General features: G+C 38.6%; 1 protein-coding gene across 1 annotated transcript in view; it reads right to left on the bottom strand.

Annotated features, from left to right (window-relative positions):
• Positions 1 to 16,125, bottom strand: part of LOC116911686 (contactin-associated protein like 5-4-like) — a 48,966-nt gene extending 32,841 nt beyond the window's left edge. The window contains exon 1 of the mRNA XM_032915641.1: positions 15,889 to 16,125. The gene's annotated coding sequence lies outside the window, so the exon portion shown is untranslated. The remainder of the gene's footprint in view (positions 1 to 15,888) is intronic.
• Between the last annotated feature and the right edge of the window lie 2,926 nt (positions 16,126 to 19,051).

Raw genomic sequence — 19,051 nt, 5'->3', positions numbered from 1 at the left:
GAGTGCATAGCATGTGTGTTTTTCTGTGATTGGGTTAGCTCACTAAGGATGATATTTTCTAGTTGCATCCATTTGCCTATGAATTTCATCAAGTCATTGTTTTTGATAGTTGAGTAGTATTCCTTTGTGTAGATGTACCACATTTTTTGTATCCATTCCTCTGTTCAAGGGCATCTGGATTCTTTCCAGCTTCTGGCTACTAAAAATAAGGCTGCTATGAACATAGTGGAGCACGTGTCTTTTTTATATTTGGGGCATCTTGTGGGTATATGCCCAAGAGGGGTATAGCTGGATCCTGAGGTAGTTCAATGTCCAATTTTCTGAGGAACCTCCAGACTGATTTCCAGAATGGTTGTACCAGTCTGCTATGCCACCAACAATGGAGGAGTGTTCCTCTTTCTCTACATCCTCGCCAGAATCTTCTGTCACCTATGTTTTTGATCTTAGCCATTCTCACTGGTGTGAGGTGTAATCTCAGGTTTGTTTTGATTTGCATTTCCCTTATTACTAAAGATGTTGAACATTTCTTTATGTGTTTCTCAGCCATTTGACATTCGTCAGCTGTGAATTCTTTGTTTAGCTCTGAACTCCATTTTTAATATGGTTATTTGTCTCCCTGAAGTCTAACTTTATGAGTTCTTTGTATATTTTAGATATAAGGGCTGTATCTGTTGTAGGATTGGTAAAGATCTTTTCCCAATCTGTTGGTTGCTGTTTTGTTCTAACAAGTGACCATTGCCTTACAGAAGGGTTTGCAGTTTTATGAGTTCCCATTTGTCAATTCTTGATTTTAAAGCATAAGCCATTGGTGTTTTGTTCAGGAAATTTTCTCCTGTGCCCATGTGTTCGAGATCCTTCCCCACTTTTTCTTCTATTAGTATGAGTGTATCTGGTTTGATGTGGAGGTCACTGAGCCACTTGGACTTAAGCTTTGTACAGGGTGATAAGCATGGATCAATCTGCATTCTTCTACATGCTGACCTCCAGTTGAACCAGCACCATTTGCTGAAAATGTAATCTTTTTTCATTGGATTGTTTTAGCTCCTTTGTCAAAAATCAAGTGACCATAGTTGTGTGAGTTCTTTTCTGGGTCTTCATTTCTATTCCACTGGTCTGTCTGTCTGTTTCTGTCCCAATACCATACAGTTTTTATCACTATTCCTCTGTAATACTGCTTGAGTTCAGGCATAGTCATTCTCTTGGAATTCTTTTTATTGTTGAGGATAGTTTTAGCTATCCTGGGTTTTCTGTTATTTCAGATGAATTTGCACATTGTTCTGTCTAACTCTATGAAGAATTGACTCCTCTCGTTTATTCATGTATTCTGGAATCTTTGATTATCTTATAATAAAGGTATAACTTTAGATAAACCTTATAATTGCAAATTCAGCAAAAAGTAATGATATACAACCTTGTAAATTTAACCTTACAATCACATATTTTGTTTAAAATTTGGCATATCAGGAATTAAAATTGCAAGAAGTTTGTAGAGCAGACAAGGAACACAGAGGGCTTATCTTGTATTTCAATTCTGATTGTGAGCTACAAAGAGCATTAAACCTTAGGTGTCATTTCTGAGTAGTAACTCAACACATTTTTCTAAAGACAGGGCCTTCCCTTGGCCTGCAACTTGTTGATATGGCCAAGCATCACAGATCACTTGTCCTTGGTGTGTTTGTAGAACTTGACAGAAGAAAATAATAGAGAAACTTCAGTCTACACCTTTGATATGTGTGTGTGTGTCTGTGTGTGTGTGTGTGCACGTGCACACATGTGTGCATGCATGCATTCATGCATGTATATGCGTGTCTATAATATTCATGAAGATGTGAGTTCAGCTTTGTGCATGGATGTACATAAATGTGTATGCACATGTGAGTAAAGTATCATTTCCTTGGAGTACTCCAACTTGCCTAGGCCTTCCTAGTCCTGCTTTAACTAACTCATCATTGGAATAAGAACTGTGAATACTCAAGACTGTCTTATTTTCCCTGAGATCTAGAGACTAAACTCAGGTTCCCATGTTTATTCAACAGGTACTTTTCCAACTGAGCAATCTGGCTATCTGTTCTCTTTTCCTTACAGAAATGGATAATATATTATCTACACTATTGCTGTCTATATGTGATAGCATAACCACACAATTGAATCCATTTCCAGAAAACACTTTTAATGCAAACATTGACAGAATACTAAATAATTCTATTTCACGTAGAAATTTCCAAAAATAATCATGTGATATTTGGCTTTAAATTTCAATCTTTGGTTGTAACTACCTCCTACTATACCCTCCTCTTTTTATTTTTCTGTGATCTCTTGACTATTTAATACCATTCTACTCTCTCTACACAAATACACTGTAAACCAATTTTATTTTCAAACCATCTTAGTAGAAATCATGGGCCTAAACAATCTGTGAGAAAGTTTCCCCTAGCCTGTTTATGCATGAGTCAATTCAGAGAGGCATATGGCAGAAAGTGTTAGGAAACTGTTTCATGATGAAGAAACCTGGGTATTTCTCCAGATCCAGAAAAGAAACAAAAAATAAAATATGATGTGACATAACCATCCGCAGGCAGAGAGCAGAGTTAGCCAAAAGCAATTATAAAAAACTCATTCTTCAATCAGTGGAAATCCCAATGCCAAACTTCTCCCCAACAAAAGGGCTGATTTGATACCAATGCCAAATAGACATACTTGAGAATCCAGTGAGTAACACCCATGATAACCCCTCAACTAGTTTCAACTTTTGCCTAAGTTGTTCTAAAACAAATGGAAAACTATATTAGCTTATACATTAATAAACATAAGCATGTGACAGGTTTCAATGAGAATGCTTGATAGAGTCTCAGGATCTGCCTCTTTCCATAGGTCCAGAAGTGGACCTACAAGTGTTTACATCATATTAGACTTTTTCTATTTTTCCTTTTCTCTTTTTCTTTTTTTCTTTTCTCTTTTTTCTTATATTTTTTCACTTTCCTTTCTTTTTTCTTTCTCTTTTTCTTTTATGGATTTTGAATCTGACATTTTATCTGGATACTGAAAGTCTAGTTGAAGTTTAATGATTATATGGAGAACACTATTGTCTAAGTTATACCTTCAGTCCCATGGAAAAATATGAAAAATAGTAGAAGATTAATTCATCACAAAAAGATATATGGTAAACTTGGTAATTAGTTCTTATGGTGAGATCAGCAGAAAATGTGGTTAAAAGGTAATCAACACCTGTTAAGTCTGACAAGGATTTGAACCACCTACCAAATGACAGAGTCAAATATATGTCCAAGAGAAGTCACCCAGTTATTACTCATTTCTGACTGCAGTATCATTCCGTAAATAATCTTTCTGAGGCAAAGAGTGAAATAAACCTCTACACTGTAGCTTGAAACTCCAGGCAAAAGGAAGAAAGAAAAAGAGAGAGAGAATGGGAGGAGGGTAGGCATAGAGGGAGGAAGAAAAACATAGGGAGATAAGGGAGAGAGAGAAAGGAGGGAGTAAGGGAAGGGAGGAGGGAAGAAGCGAATATCCCCTAAAAACATACTGTTCTTTAAAATTAAGAATGTCAGGTTTGCTTTTCCTGTGATAAAGCAACAGGAACACTACTTGGAAGAATGCACTAAAGGAAATGCAATAACTAGAACTACAGACCCTCTAATCCTCACATTCTTCTGAAACAATAAAAGAAGGCAGAAACTATGTGACAGAGCTTCACTTTTGTTGAACCTGGTATTTGGACAAGAAAACTTACAAAGCTCTTTTTTTTGATACCTACTTTCTCCTTCCTGCAAGGTCCAACACTCTTCTATACCATTTCTAGGACCTAGCTGTCCCCTGGATTTTCTTGTATGCCTTGGGAGGTCTCCCAGACTGTTTCAGAAAGTTCCTCTTTGTGGTTTGGGAAATAGCTAGTTCTGTTGGTGAAACTATTTATCACAGACACATGAAGATTTGAGCTCAGATCACCAGAAAGCACATAAGAAAATAAGTGTGTGTGTTGGTCTGTAAACCTAACCCTCCAGAGGGGAACAGGATTCATGAATCTCATTGGCCATCCAGTATGGCAAAATTCTCTGGGTTAAAAAAAAATGAAAAGCAGAAGAAGGCTTATATGTGTCAGTACTTCTGGGAGACAAGCTATCTCAGAATACCCACATTACATCTCACAGACCATGTGAAGCTCAAGGGGCAAAAAGACCAATATGTGGATGCTTTAGTCCTACATAGAAGGGGGAATAAAGTAACAACAGGAGGTAGACGGAGGGAGGGTGTAGGAAGGAGGAAGGAGGGGGAGGGAAGAGGGGAAGAATCAGTTGTGGGAGGAGATGGTGGAGATGTACAGGGAGTCAGGAAATTGGACAGAGGTGTGTAGTAGTGCAGGATGGTGAACTGGTGGTAGCCATTAGAATGTACCAGATGCCAGGAAAGTATGAAGCTCCCAGAACACAACAGGGAGACATTAGGTAAAATACCCAACAAAAGAGAGAGAAAAACTGTGGAGACTAATCCAGAGTTTAGGCAATTCCCCCTGTTGAGCAATGTGACTACCCACCCATCTCAAATGTATTAACCCAGAATTGCTCCTGTCTAAAGGAAATAGAGGAACAGAAAGTGGAGCAGAAACTGAAGGAGTATTACCAAGAGACTGCTATAGCTGTGTCCTTAGAGGTTCTGCTAGAGGCTGAACAATATAGAGGTGGAAGCTTGCTGTCAACTGTCAGACTGTGCACAGGGAACCCAACTGGGGATTGGGGGAAGGTCTGAAGGCTCTGAAGGGGTTTGCAACCCCATAGAAAGAACAACAATATCAACCAACCAAACATCTCAGAGCTCACAATGACTAAACCACCAACCAAAGAGTACACATGGTGGGACCGATGGCTCCCACTGCATATTAGCACAGGTATCAGGCATCAATGGGAGGGGAGGCCCTTTGTCCAGTAAAAGCTTGATGCCCCAGGGTAGGGGAATGCTAGGGCAGTGAGGAAGGAGTTGGGGGATGGGTCAGGGAGCACCTTCATAGAAGCAGGTTGGAATGGGTAAGGGATGGGGGTTAGTGAAGGGGAAACTGGGAAGGGGAATACCTTTTGAAATGTAAATAATTTTTAAAAATCAATACAAAAATTAAGTAACAAAAATAAAGGAAAGAAAGAGACCCACTAAATATTTGTTCTTCATATAAGAACATATGAATGCATCCACCCATATTTACAATTCTGCATACAACAACGTACAGGTATACACCCAGACACACATACAATCTAATATATGTACATAAAAACACACATGGTATGCACTCATTGATAAGTGGCTATTAGCCCAAATGCTTGAATTGCCCTAGATGCACAGAACATATGAAACTCAAGACGGATGATCAAAATGTGAATGCTTCACTCCTTCTTTAAAAGGGGAACAAGAATACCTTTGGCAGGGAATAAGGAGGCAAAGATTACAACAGAGGCAGAAGGAACATCCATTCAGAGCCTGCCCCACATGTGGCCCATACATATACAGCCACCCAATTAGACAAGATGGATGAAGCAAAGAAGTGCAGGCCGACAGGAAATGGATGTAGATCTCTCCTGAGAGACACAGCCAGAATACAGCAAATACATAGGCAAATGCCAGCAACAAACCACAGAACTTAGAATGGGACCCCCGTTGAAGGAATCAGAGAAAGGAATGGAAGAGCTTAAAGGGGTTTGAGACCCCATATGAAAAACGATGCCAACCAACCACTTCCAGGGACTAAGCCACTACCTAAAGACTATACATGGACTGACCCTGGACTCTGACCTCATAGGTAGCAATGAATAGCCTAATAAGAGCACCAGTGGAAGGGGAAGCCCTTGGTCCTGCTAAGACTGAACCCCCAGTGAACGTGATTGTTGTGAGGAGGGCAGAAATGGGGGGAGGATGGGGAGGGTAACACCCATATAGAAGGAGAGGTGGAGGGGTTAGGGGGATGTTGGCCTGAAAACCGGGAAAGGGAAATGTAAATAAGAAATACTCAAGTTAATTTAAAAAATTAGATAAAATGTATTTTCTTTTTCTGTGATTTGCTTAATATAAAATAATTATCTGCAGTTGCAAAAACAAACAAACAACAACAACAAAATTGTCACTGCATTCTATTCTACTGGCAAACTTTGTACATGCATGACATGTTTTCCTCATACAATCATTTGTTTTTTGAAACAAAGTCTGGTTTCATTTTTTTTTAATTTCCTCTTACTTGCTATTTAGATTTGGACTATAACAGAAAAACTTGAACAATCAGTTTCATTGAATAGTATATCCCTTCTATGCATAAGTTCTTTATTTACAGACTCTAACCACTAAAGACATAAAATCCTTAAAATAAAATTGTGTTTATACTACATTAGAACAATTTTAATGTTGCCAATATTCCCTAAACAACATTGTAAATCTATTTTCAGCCTATCAAATATAGGCTAGACAATACAATAATCTGATAATTGACAGGAGTGCTATACATATACTATGCAAATTAAATGCCATTTTATATGAAAGATCAGAGCATCAGTGCAGTTTAGTTTGAGTAGTAAATCTGGGAAACAAACAGCAGCAGATATGTGGCCAAGTATGCCCTTGATTGATTTATCCAGTTGAGGCTTCCTTTAATTTTAAAAAAATGTCCTTCTAGAAATGTTAATTGAATGATATTTTTCTCCCTACTGCATATCCATCATTTTTAGCTTTCTGCCACTTTTTCCACTAACCATATAAGACCCATACATTTTACTAGTTCATTTGATTTTGTTGGAACACAAGGCATTAAGTGATCATGATCAAAATCTCTTGTAAGAGTAAAGCAAAATGAGTCATACGTAGCTGACACTACTTATGGTTCTCTAAGAAGCCTTACTTATCAAGAAGGAAGAAGGATGACTCTCTAATATGATTGTCTAGATTCCATGCAACTTTCCTCTGGAATCCTCATTAGCCACCCTGATTTACAATCCCCTTATTAGCAAATCCTATTGGTACATTTAAGAGAATCTTTTAACTGTACTAGAATACAAGTTCAGCCAAACTCAAAGGAAATTTTTATGATATGATTATCATATATGGTTTATAAAGCACTAAAATATTTCAGATCATTTAACTGACAATGTTGTCTAACATGTAAAATGGATTTAGCTGCTCCAGTAACACAATTACATTTTTATACAGGACAAAGTTCTTGGAGATTCTAATTTTTACCCAAAACCGTGAGGATAACAAGAAATATATTATAATACTCCTTATATAGGAAATATTAGGATCTGGAGCAAAAATACAAAAATATTGAAATATGTGGGAAACCAGGTTGGATCTCTGTTCTCCATGAACGCAGAGAAGAGTAAAGCTGATACAAAACTTCTGGATTTTTTTTGGTTTTGTTCTTTTCTTTCTTAAGTAGACATTGGAATTGAGTAAATGCACCAGGTGCATTTCAAATTTTACTCCAATAAAACAAGATTTTGGGGGTTGGGGATTTAGCTCAGTGGTAGAGCGCTTGCCTAGAAGTTTAAGGCCCTGGGTTCGGTCCCCAGCTCGAAAAAAAAGAACCAAAAAAAAAAAAAAAAAAACCAACATTTTGAACCAGTAAAATTAGCTCACTGATACTTTCCTAAGTCCTATGGTCTGGGATTAAGTAAGTAGTCCATGAAGAAAGTGTAGGATAAGCATGGGTAAACTTAACCATGCATTAAAACCAGGTATAATGGCATAAGTTCATACTTATAGCGGGAAGATAGAGATAGGCAGATCTTTTGCATTTTTAGGCTTACTAATCTACTTAACAACCTCCTTGTTCTAGTAAAAGACAAAAATTCAAAATAAAAGTGGAAAGATCATGAAGAATGACATTTGAAGCTGACCTCTAGTGTTCACATCTGTGCATGTACACACACACACACACACACACACACACACACGTGACCCATTCCATTATCTGATACCATCTCATTTCATTCCTTCATCTCCTGCATGAGACACACCAATGTGCTTAAGCCAGGAGATTTACATGTATTCAGATTTTCCAGTTTGAGTAGAAATAATTTCCCTCCTTTTCATATAACACTAGCATAGTTGTTCAAATTTTTATTTGAAAACCTTCTCCCTATAAATTTGACCCAATTTCTGCCATTAAAAAACTTTAACCCTGCAGTCATATGTACCACTCAAATTGATCCACTCAAAACTACGGAGCACTTTCTTCACTATCCTAAGGATTTTTCTACGATAAAGAATATATGACTTTTTTATTCTCTGATTCTTTTTCTTGGGTGACTGGAATACAGTGGTATTTAATTAACACACTGAAAATTAGCAATATTACATGAGGTAAAACATGCATATGATTTTCTGGGGATTAAAAAATGGTCATCTTGGAGTAGAAATTGTTTTAGTGCTATAGCTATGACAATTAATTTGACAGAACAATGCAGCTGTAATCAGGCCTTTGGCAATTGGAGTTGTAGCCCCTCTCTAGTAGAAGAGGAAAGGAAATATCACAGAAACTGGGCTCAACTGGGATGCCAGACGCTATACTCCTTCCTTTCTCACCCCATTAGCATGCCATCTTGGAAGATTCCAGAGCATATAATTCATGGAAAGAAAAGTGAAAGGGAGCCTCTTGATGGGGTTGCCTTGACTTTATTATTCAGGACGAGGTAGAACTTTGAGCTGATACAACAACTGTTTGTGTGCCCCCCCCCCCTGTTTCAATAAAGAAGCTTTTACCGTACTGTACTAGCGTTTTCAATAAAGACATTAGTTCACTAACTGAAACTTAGTGAAACTGTTACTTGGACCTATCTAGAAGAAATAAGTATTTACATTTCCCTAGACAAGTGAAATTCAATGACATCCCTCTCTAATGTTGTGTCTTCTGAAACATTCACCTCAGGATGTAACAGCTTCTTAAGTCACCAGTGAGCATGAAATAATTAAAACTCCAGAGCTCAATATATACTCCATCAAGAAAAGAAGGGGAACATCTAGATCCCTTCTCCCTTACACTTCTCATTAAATTGTTGGCATGGACTCTCTTGAGTGAAGCCAGAAGCCCAAAGGGAAATTTCAGCTCCTTTCATTTGATTCATAGTAGGTTGGTTGAGGTTATGTCCCCATAGACTTGTATATTGAATACTGTGTTATTTATTGGTGATATTGTGGAAGGAGTTTTAGGAGATGTGGGATTGCTGGAGGAAGTGCATCACTAAGGGCACGTTTGAGAATTGATGTTTTAGATGGTCTGTCCTCTGGAGCTTGCCCAATGTGAGAACCCAGTATGTGTTCCACAAGGTCCCACATGCCACCACCTTAGCAGTGATGAGAAATCAAGTTGACTGTACTAAACAGCCCAGTTGCTCAAAAATCCTAGTTATGGGAATGCTAAGGATTTAATGTAGTTCTTCATGCTTGACTGGCAGATTTACTTACTGAATCATCTCCCTAACCCTATCTTACTGATCTAAAGTTTTGACTAGAAATTAAGTTTTATTGAACTGATCCGTGCCAGTAGAAACTTGAACAACTGACCCAAAAGAAACTGTAGTATGTATGAGAAAAATATTAACAGGGATTTTCAGCTATAATTTTTAAAGCATGAGAGAGAGAGAGAGAGAGAGAGAGAGAGAGAGAGAGAGAGAGAAGTAGAACCTTGGAGATGGAAAATCTAGGAAAGAGGGAAGGAGACAAAGATATATGAGTTACCAACAGAATAGATAAGATAGAACAGAAAATCTTAGGCAAAGAAGATACTATATAAGACATTGACACAACAGTCAAACAAAGAAATAAAAAATCCAAAGAGCTCAAAACATTGAAGAAGTCCAGAACACAATAAAAAGACCAAACCTAAGAATAATACATATAGAAAAGATTGATGATTCCCAACACAAAGGGTCAGTAAACATCTTAAACAAAATTATAGAAGAAAATATTCCTAACCTAAAGAAAGTAATACACATAAGCACTCCAGATTCCTACAGAACACCCAACAGATTGAGCCAAAGAAAAATTCTTCCTGTCACATAATAATCAAAAAAATAAATGCACAAAACAAAGAAAGGCTATTGAAAATGGTAAGGAAAAAAGGTCAAGTAACATAAAGGCAGACCTGTCAGAATTATACCCTACTTCTCAACAGAGACTCTAAAAGCCAGAAGATCTTCAGCCGATGCCATACAGACCATAAAGGAACAAAAATGACAGCCCAGGCTACTATATCCAACAAAACTCTCAACTACCATGAGTGGAGAAACCATGATATGGTTTAAACAATATATTTCCATTAATCCAGCACTACAGAGAATAATAGAAAGAAAACTTCAACAGGATGAGACAAACTACATCCAATGAAAAAACAAGAAATTAATATACTTACAACACACCTAAAAGAAGAGAACCACACAAACATAATTCCAACTCAAACAAAAATAACAGGAAGAAACAATCACTAGTCCTTAATATCTCTTAATATCAATGAGTTCTGTTCCCCAAAAGAAATATATAAACTAGCAGACTGGATATGTAAACAGGATCCTGCATTTTGCTGCATACAGGAAACACATATTAGTGACAAAGAAAGATAATATCTCAGGATAAAGAGCTAGCAAAAAAATTTCCAAATGGTCTCAAAAAACAAATTGGTACAGTGATTATAATATCAAATAAAATTGAATTTCAACCAAAAGTTAACAAAAAATATAAGGAAGGACAATTTATACCTCATCACACACACACACACACACACACACACACACACACACACACACACACACACACACACACACACATACACACACACACACACGAAAATCTACCTAAAGGAACTCTCAATTTAGTACATATATGACCCAAATTGAAGGACACCCACATTCATAAAAGAAACTTTACTAAGGCTCAAGGCATATCAAATCCCAGACAATAATAGTGAGAGACTTTAAAACTCCACTCACACCAATGGACAGGTCATGGAAACAAAACAATAATAGAGACACAATGAAACTGACAGAAATCATGAACCAAATGGATTTAATAGATATCTATATAATATTTCATCCTGAAACAAAAAAAATTACCTGCTTCTCAGCACTTCATGATTTCTACTCCAAAATTGAGCATGTAATTGGTCACAAAACAAGCCTAAGCAGACACAAGAAGATTAATATAATCTCATGCATCCTATCAGAATACAAAGGACTAAGTCTGGTCTTCTATAAGAAAAAACTAAAACAAAAACAAAACTAAACTAAACCGAGAAGAAAAGGAATAGAAATTAAAAAAAGCCTTCATACACATGGAAGCTGAACAATAGTCTAGTCAATGAAAACTTGGCCAAGTAAGAAAGAAAGAAAGAAATTAAAGATGTTTTAGAATTCAATGAAAATGAAGGCACAGCACATCCAAATTATGGGACACAAAGAAAGCAGTACTATTAGGAAAACTCCTGTCCTATCTCTGTATGCTTTTATAAAGATACTGGAGAGATAATACACTAGCAGCTTATCAGCACATCTTAAAGCTCTAGAAATGAAACAAATACAACCAAGAGAAGTAGACAGCAGGATATAATCAAACTCATGCCTAAACTCAAACAAATAGGAATAAAAAGAAACTATACAAAAAAATCAAAAAAGTAAGAACTGTTTCTTTGAAATATCAACAAGATATATAAACCCTTAGCCACCTAAACTAGAGAGCACAGAGACAGTATGCAAATTAATGAAATCAGAAATAAAAAGGGAAACCTAACAATAGAAACCAAAATAATTATAAAAAATTCTATCATACCCTACTACCAAACCTATACTCAAAAAACTGGAAAATCTAATTGAAATGAATTAAAATTCTCCCAACCAATAAGAGCCCAAGACCAGATGATTTTAGTGGAGAATTCTACCAGAATGTGAAGAATCACTTAATATCAAGACTTCTTAAACTATTCAACACAATAGAAACAGAAGGAATACTACTCAATTCATTATATGAAGCCACATATATTGTTTATGTCTAAACCACACGAAGATCCAACAAAGAGAGAGAATTTCAGACCAATTCCCCTAATGAATATGGATACAAGAATACTCAATAAAATTCTTGCCAACAGAATCAACAAACACACCAAAATTTTCATTCACCATGATGAAGTGGGCTTCATTCCAGGGATGTAGGCATAGTTGAATATATGAAAATTCTTCAACATTATCTATATAAATAAACTCAAAGCAAAAAAAAAAAAAAGATCATCTTATTAGATGCTGAAAAATCCTTAGCCAAAACACAGCATCCATTCATGTTAAAATTACTGAACAGATCAGAAATTAAAGGTCCATAGCTGAACATATTAAAAGCAATATATAGCAAATCAGTATGCAACAGCAAGCTAAATTAAGAGAAATTTGAAGCAATCCAACTAAAATCAGGAACAAGAAAAGGCTATGCATTCCCTCCCTATCTATTCAATATAATACCTAAACTTCTAGCCAGAGCAATTAGACAACAAAAGAAGATCAAAGTATATAATTGAAAAGAAGAAAATAAAGATATCACTATTTGAGGATCTGATAGTATACATAATCGACCCCAAAAAAATTATACCAGAAAAGTCCAGCAGCTGAAAACAACTTCAGCAAAGTATCTGGACTTAAAATGAACTCAGAAAATTTCAGTAGCCTTATTATATTCAAAAGATAAATGGACCGAGAAAGTTATTAGTGAAATGACTTCCTTTACAATAGTCACAAATAATATAAAATATATTGGTGTAACTCTAAGCAGGAAATTAAAAACTCTATATGACAAGAATTTCAAGATTCTGAGTAAAGAAACCAAAGATCTGAAAAGATGGAATGCCCATGGAATGTTCATGGTTTGGCAGGATTAATATAGTAAAAATTGCCATCTTAAAGCAATCTACTGATTTAATATAATCCCCATCAAAATCCCAATTCAATTCTTCACAGAGATAGAAACAACAATTTTCAAATTCATCTAAAATAACTAAAAATTCAGGGCAGTGAAAGCTAGTCTCAACAATTAAAGAACTTCTGGAAAAATCACAATCTCTGAATTCAAGCTGTAGTAAAGAGCAATAGTGATAAAAATCACACGGTATTCATACAGAGACCAACAGGTAGATAAATGTAATATAATTGAAGACCCAGAATTAAACCCCCATGCTTATGTTCACCTGAGATTTTACAAAGAAGACAAAACCATCCGTGGTAAAAGACAGCATGTTCAAAAAATGGTTTTGGCTCAAGTGATGAGCCAAAGGCATGTAGAAGAGTGCAAATTGATCCATTCTTATCTCCATGTACAAAGCTCAAGTCCAAGTGAATAAAGGAGCTCCACATTAAACCAGATATACTAAATCTAATAGAAGAGAAAGTTGGAAAGAGCTTCAAACACATTGTCACAGGTAAAAATTTCCTGTACTAAACACCAGTGGCCCAGACTCTAAGACTGACAATTCACAAATGGAGCCTCATCAAATTGAAAAACTTCTACAAGGCAAAGGACACTGTCAATGGGACAAAAAGGCAATACTCAGATTGAGAAATGATCATTGCCAACTTTACATTTAATATAGGGCTGATATCCAGAATATATAAAGAATTCAAGAAGTTAGGCTTCAGAAAACCAATTACCCTATTTAAAAAATGGGCTACTGTGTTAAGCAAAGAATTTTCAATTGAGGAAAAATGAATGACTGAGAAGATCTTAAAAAAATGTTTATCATCCTTAATAATGAGGAAAGTAGAAATCAAAATGACTGTAAGATTCAACCTCGCATTAAACCTCAATTGACAGCAAGAGCTGCTGAGGTTGTGGAGAAAGAGGAACACTCCTACATTGCTGATGGAATTGTAATCTGTTAAATCAATATGTCACTTCCTCCGAAAATTGGAAATAGTTCTACCTGAAGACCCAGCTATAACAACAACTGGGCAAATACCCAAAAGATGCTACAGTATATAACAAGGACACCTGCTCCGCTATGTTCATAGCAGCCTTATTAATAATAGCCAGAAGCTGGAAAGAGCTCTGATGTCCTTCATGAGAGAAATAGATACAGAAAATGTGGTACTTTTACAAAATGTGACTATTACAAACAGAGACTTCATAAAATTCACAGGCAAATAAATGGAACTAGAAAATACCCCGAGGGAGGTAACTTAGTCACAAAAGAGCACATAGAATAGTACTCAGTGATAAGTGAACATGCAACACAGAGCTTGTAACGCCCATGACACAACTCATGTACCACATGTAGTGTTAAGCTACATAAGGAACTAGGACTAAAGAGTGGATGCTTCAGTCCCACTTAGAAGTAGGAACACAATAATCAAGGGAAGTAGAGGATGGGAGGGTCTTGGGAAAAAGAGAGGAGGGGGAAAGAGAGTCAGAGTCATATATGGGAAGAGATGGAGAAGATGCACAGTGTGTCACAAATTAGACAGAGATGTGTAGCAATGGGAGATGGGAAACTGTGTAGCAACCATAAAGTCCCAGATGCCAGGAAAACAAGAGACTTCTGGGATATTATGGTGATGACATTAGCTGAAATACTCCAGAAAGGGGAGGGAGAACCTATTGAAACCATATCCAGAGGTTAGTTACAGCCCCCCAGCTAAGGGATGGGTCATCCATCTGTATCCTAAATTTTAACCCAGAATTGCTCCAATCTAAAAAATTACAGGGACGAAGAGGGGAGCAGAGACTGGAGGAAAGGCCATCCAGACTGCCCCACCTGCGGATCCTACAGACACCAAACCCAGACAATGTTGCTGAGGCCTAGAAGTGCTTTAGGATAGAAACCTGACATAGCTCTCTCCCAAGTGGCTCTGCCAGATCCTGATCAATTCAGAATTGGATGCTCAAAGCTAACCATCAATCTGATCATAGGGATCCCAATGGAGGAGTAAGGGGAAGGACTGAAAGAGTTGAAGGGGCCTCATCTGGCATCAATTTGAGGGGAGTCCCACGGTCTTGTGAAGGCTTGATGCCCCAGTGTAGAGGAATTGTAGGGCGGTGAGATGGGAGAGGGAGTTAGGATGGGTGGGTGGATGGGTGGGTGAGCACCCTCATAGAAGCAGGATAAGAGGTGATGGGAGAGGGGGTTTGCAGAGGGGAAATTGGGAATGGGGATAACATTTGAAATGTAAATAGATAAAATATCTAATAAATCAATCTGGGAAGGTGGAATTTGAAAATTGTATTCTAGCTTGTATAAACAAGGATAAGCATGTGGACACTCACAAACACTGCAACATCTAAACACACACACACACACACACACAGATACACACACACACACACACACACACACACACACAAATGCAAATGTTGGAGCACACACAGGAGGGCCGTGGAAAGAAAAATAAAAACTGACTAAATGGCCAAGCTCATGTAACACTGCATTCCTTGCTTAAATGAACGGTTCAGAATACAAGGAGGTGTTGGCACAAATGTCAGTATTACTCATCAACATACAAAAGAAGACTTGTTGCATTTTTCTATATGAGTGTTTTGCTCTTATATTTGTGAACCTTGTGTATGCAGTGCTAATAGAGGCCTTAATTCAGCATTAGATCTTTTAGAATTAAGGACCATTCTCCAATAACATATGGGTGCGGAGAAAGAACTATAGGTCTTGTGGATGAACAGCCATTACTCTTATTGCTGAGCTCTTTCTCAGGCTCCCAAGTACCCTCCTGCCTTTTTAAATGACATCCTAATCCTCATTGAATTTGGTGTGTGTGTGTGTGTGTGTGTGTGTGTGTGTGTGTGTGTGTGTTTATCTGTCTTGCACCAATTCTGAACATCAGTTAATATTTCTTACCCCAATAGGGAAACTGAAGTTCTCCTTACCATTCACCTATGTCAGCATCACAATTGCAAAAAGGTCGAATGTCCAGGCAGTTCTCCTTGTGGACACATCTGCACTGTTGAACTCTAGGAACAGAACCTTCCCAGTAGTCGTGCCTTTCATTGGATCTTCCAATCCACCAGGTGAATGGGGCTCCATCTGAAAAACAAGATGTTTCATAAATCAGGAGTGTAAAGTGAAAGGTTAAAGAGGAACTTACAGTTTTTTCTCTTTGTTTTGTGTGTGTGTGTGTGTGTGCATGCACACATGTATACATGTAAATATCTCTTCCTCTCCCTGCCACACGTTTTCATATTTTCTGAATTTCATTTTCACTTTTCTTCTTTATCACTTACATATGATTTTACATATATATGTATATGTATATGTGTATTTATATGTATATGTATATAAATATGTACAAGGATATATGTACACATGTACAGGGACATATATAAAATGTAAAAGATATGTTTTATTAGAAGAGAATATTTAATGTCTGGTGGATAACCTATTAAGGGCTTAAGAGCCATAAACTGATAACTGATTAGTCAATATCACAAATTATTTAGTTGAATCATCTTAAAAAATTAAAGCCATATTTTATTTTCATGTGTAGCAATGCAAACACTACACTTTAAATAATGCTTAATAGAATAATCTAATGCAGAGTAAATAGAACTTTTCAGTTATAAAATCCTTCCCTTCGCCCCTCGGATCCCGGCCCGCAGCAGCTCTCTGCTCCCAAAACCCGTGGGAGAGAGACCTCACCGCCTGGTCAGGTGGGCACTCCTGAGGCTGCAGAGCGGAAGAGACCACCAACACTGCCCACCCCTGCCCACATCGCTGGCCCAAGAGGAAACTGTATAATGCCTCTGGGCTCCCGTGGGAGAGGGCCCAGGAGCAGCAGGAGCCCTGCCTGAGACACCGCCGGAACCTGAAGGAAACAGACCGGATAAACAGTTCTCTGCACCCAAATCCCGTGGGAGGGAGAGCTAAACCTTCAGAGAGGCAGACACGGCTGCGAAACCAGAAGAGACTGCTCTCTGCACACATTACTGATTCCAGAGGAAAACACCGGAGGCCATCTGGAACCCTGGTGCACGGAGGCTCCCGGAAGAGGCGGCGCAGATCTTCCCGGTTGCTGCCACCTCAGAGAGCCCGTGGGCAGCACCCCGCGAGCGAACTTGAGCCTCGGGACCACAGGTAAGACCAACTTTCCTGCTGCAAGAAAGCAGCCTGGTGATCTCGGGACACACGGAGGCAGAATTCCTCTAGGACTGGGCACGTCCTGTGTTTACCGGAAGTCCCACACCCGCGGATCCCGGCCCGCAGCAGCTCTCTGCTCCCAAAACCCGTGGGAGAGAGACCTCACCGCCTGGTCAGGTGGGCACTCCTGAGGCTGCAGAGCGGAAGAGACCACCAACACTGCCCACCCCTGCCCACATCCCTGGCCCAAGAGGAAACTGTATAAGGCCTCTGGGCTCCCGTGGGAGAGATCCCAGGAGAGGCAGCAGCTCTGCCTGAGACACCGCCGGAACCTGAAGGAAACAGACCGGATAAACAGTTCTCTGCACCCAAATCCCGTGGGAGGGAGAGCTAAGCCTTCAGAGAGGCAGACACGCCTGCGAAACCAGAAGAGACTGCACTCTGCACACATTAATGATTCCAGAGGAAAACACCGGAGGCCATCTGGAACCCTGGTGCACGGAGGCTCCCGGAAGAGGCGGCGCAGATCTTCCCGGTTGCTGCCACCGCAGAGAGCCCGTGGGCAGCACCCCACGAGCGAACTTGAGCCTCGGGACCACAGGTAAGACCAACTTTTCTGCTGCAAGTGACCTGCCTGGTGAACTCAAGACACAGGCCCACAGGAACAGCTGAAGACCTGTAGAGGGGCAAAACTACACACACGAAAGCAGAACACTCTGTCCCCATAACTGGCTGAAAGAAAACAGTAAAACAGGTCTACAGCACTCCTGACACACAGGCTTATAGGACAGTCTAGCCACTGTCAGAATTAGCAGAACAAAGTAACACTAGAGATAATCTGATGGCGAGAGGCAAGCGCAGGAACACAAGCAACAGAAACCAAGACTACATGGCATCATCGGAGCCCAATTCTCCCACCAAAACAAGCATGGAATATCCAAACACACCAGAAAAGCAAGATCTAGTTTCAAAATCATATTTGATCATGATGCTGGAGGACTTCAAGAAAGACGTGAAGAACTCTCTTAGAGAACAAGTAGAAGCCTACAGAGAGGAATCGCAAAAATCCCTGAAAGAATTCCAGGAAAACACAATCAAACAGTTGAAGGAATTAAAAATGGAAATAGAAGCAATCAAGAAAGAACACATGGAAATAACCCTGGATATAGAAAACCAAAAGAAGAGACAAGGAGCTGTAGATACAAGCTTCACCAACAGAATACAAGAGATGGAAGAGAGAATCTCAGGAGCAGAAGATTCCATAGAAATCATTGACTCAACTGTCAAAGATAATGTAAAGCGGAAAAAGCTACTGGTCCAAAACATACAGGAAATCCAGGACTCAATGAGAAGATCAAACCTAAGGATAATAGGTATAGAAGAGAGTGAAGACTCCCAGCTCAAAGGACCAGTAAATATCTTCAACAAAATCATAGAAGAAAACTTCCCTAACCTAAAAAAGAGATACCCATAGGCATACAAGAAGCCTACAGAACTCCAAATAGATTGGACCAGAAAAGAAACACCTCCCGTCACATAATAGTCAAAACACTAAACGCACAAAATAAAGAAAGAATATTAAAAGCAGTAAGGGAAAAAGGTCAAGTAACATATAAAGGCAGACCTATCAGAATCACACCAGACTTCTCGCCAGAAACTATGAAGGCCAGAAGATCCTGGACTGATGTCATACAGACCCTAAGAGAACACAAATGCCAGCCCAGGCTACTGTATCCTGCAAAACTCTCAATTAACATAGATGGAGAAACCAAGATATCCCATGACAAACCCAAATTTACACAATATCTTTCTACAAATCCAGCACTACAAAGGATAATAAATGGTAAAGCCCAAGATAAGGAGGCAAGCTATACCCTAGAAGAGGCAAGAAACTAATCGTCTTGGCAACAAAACAAAGAGAAGAAAAGCACACAAACACAACCTCACATCCAAATA

The sequence above is a fragment of the Rattus rattus genome, chromosome 10 (assembly GCF_011064425.1).
Source record: "Rattus rattus isolate New Zealand chromosome 10, Rrattus_CSIRO_v1, whole genome shotgun sequence".
Classification (NCBI taxonomy): domain Eukaryota; kingdom Metazoa; phylum Chordata; class Mammalia; order Rodentia; family Muridae; genus Rattus; species Rattus rattus.
The sequence above is the reverse complement of the archived record's forward strand: the minus strand, read 5'-3'. Positions and strand labels throughout refer to the sequence as shown.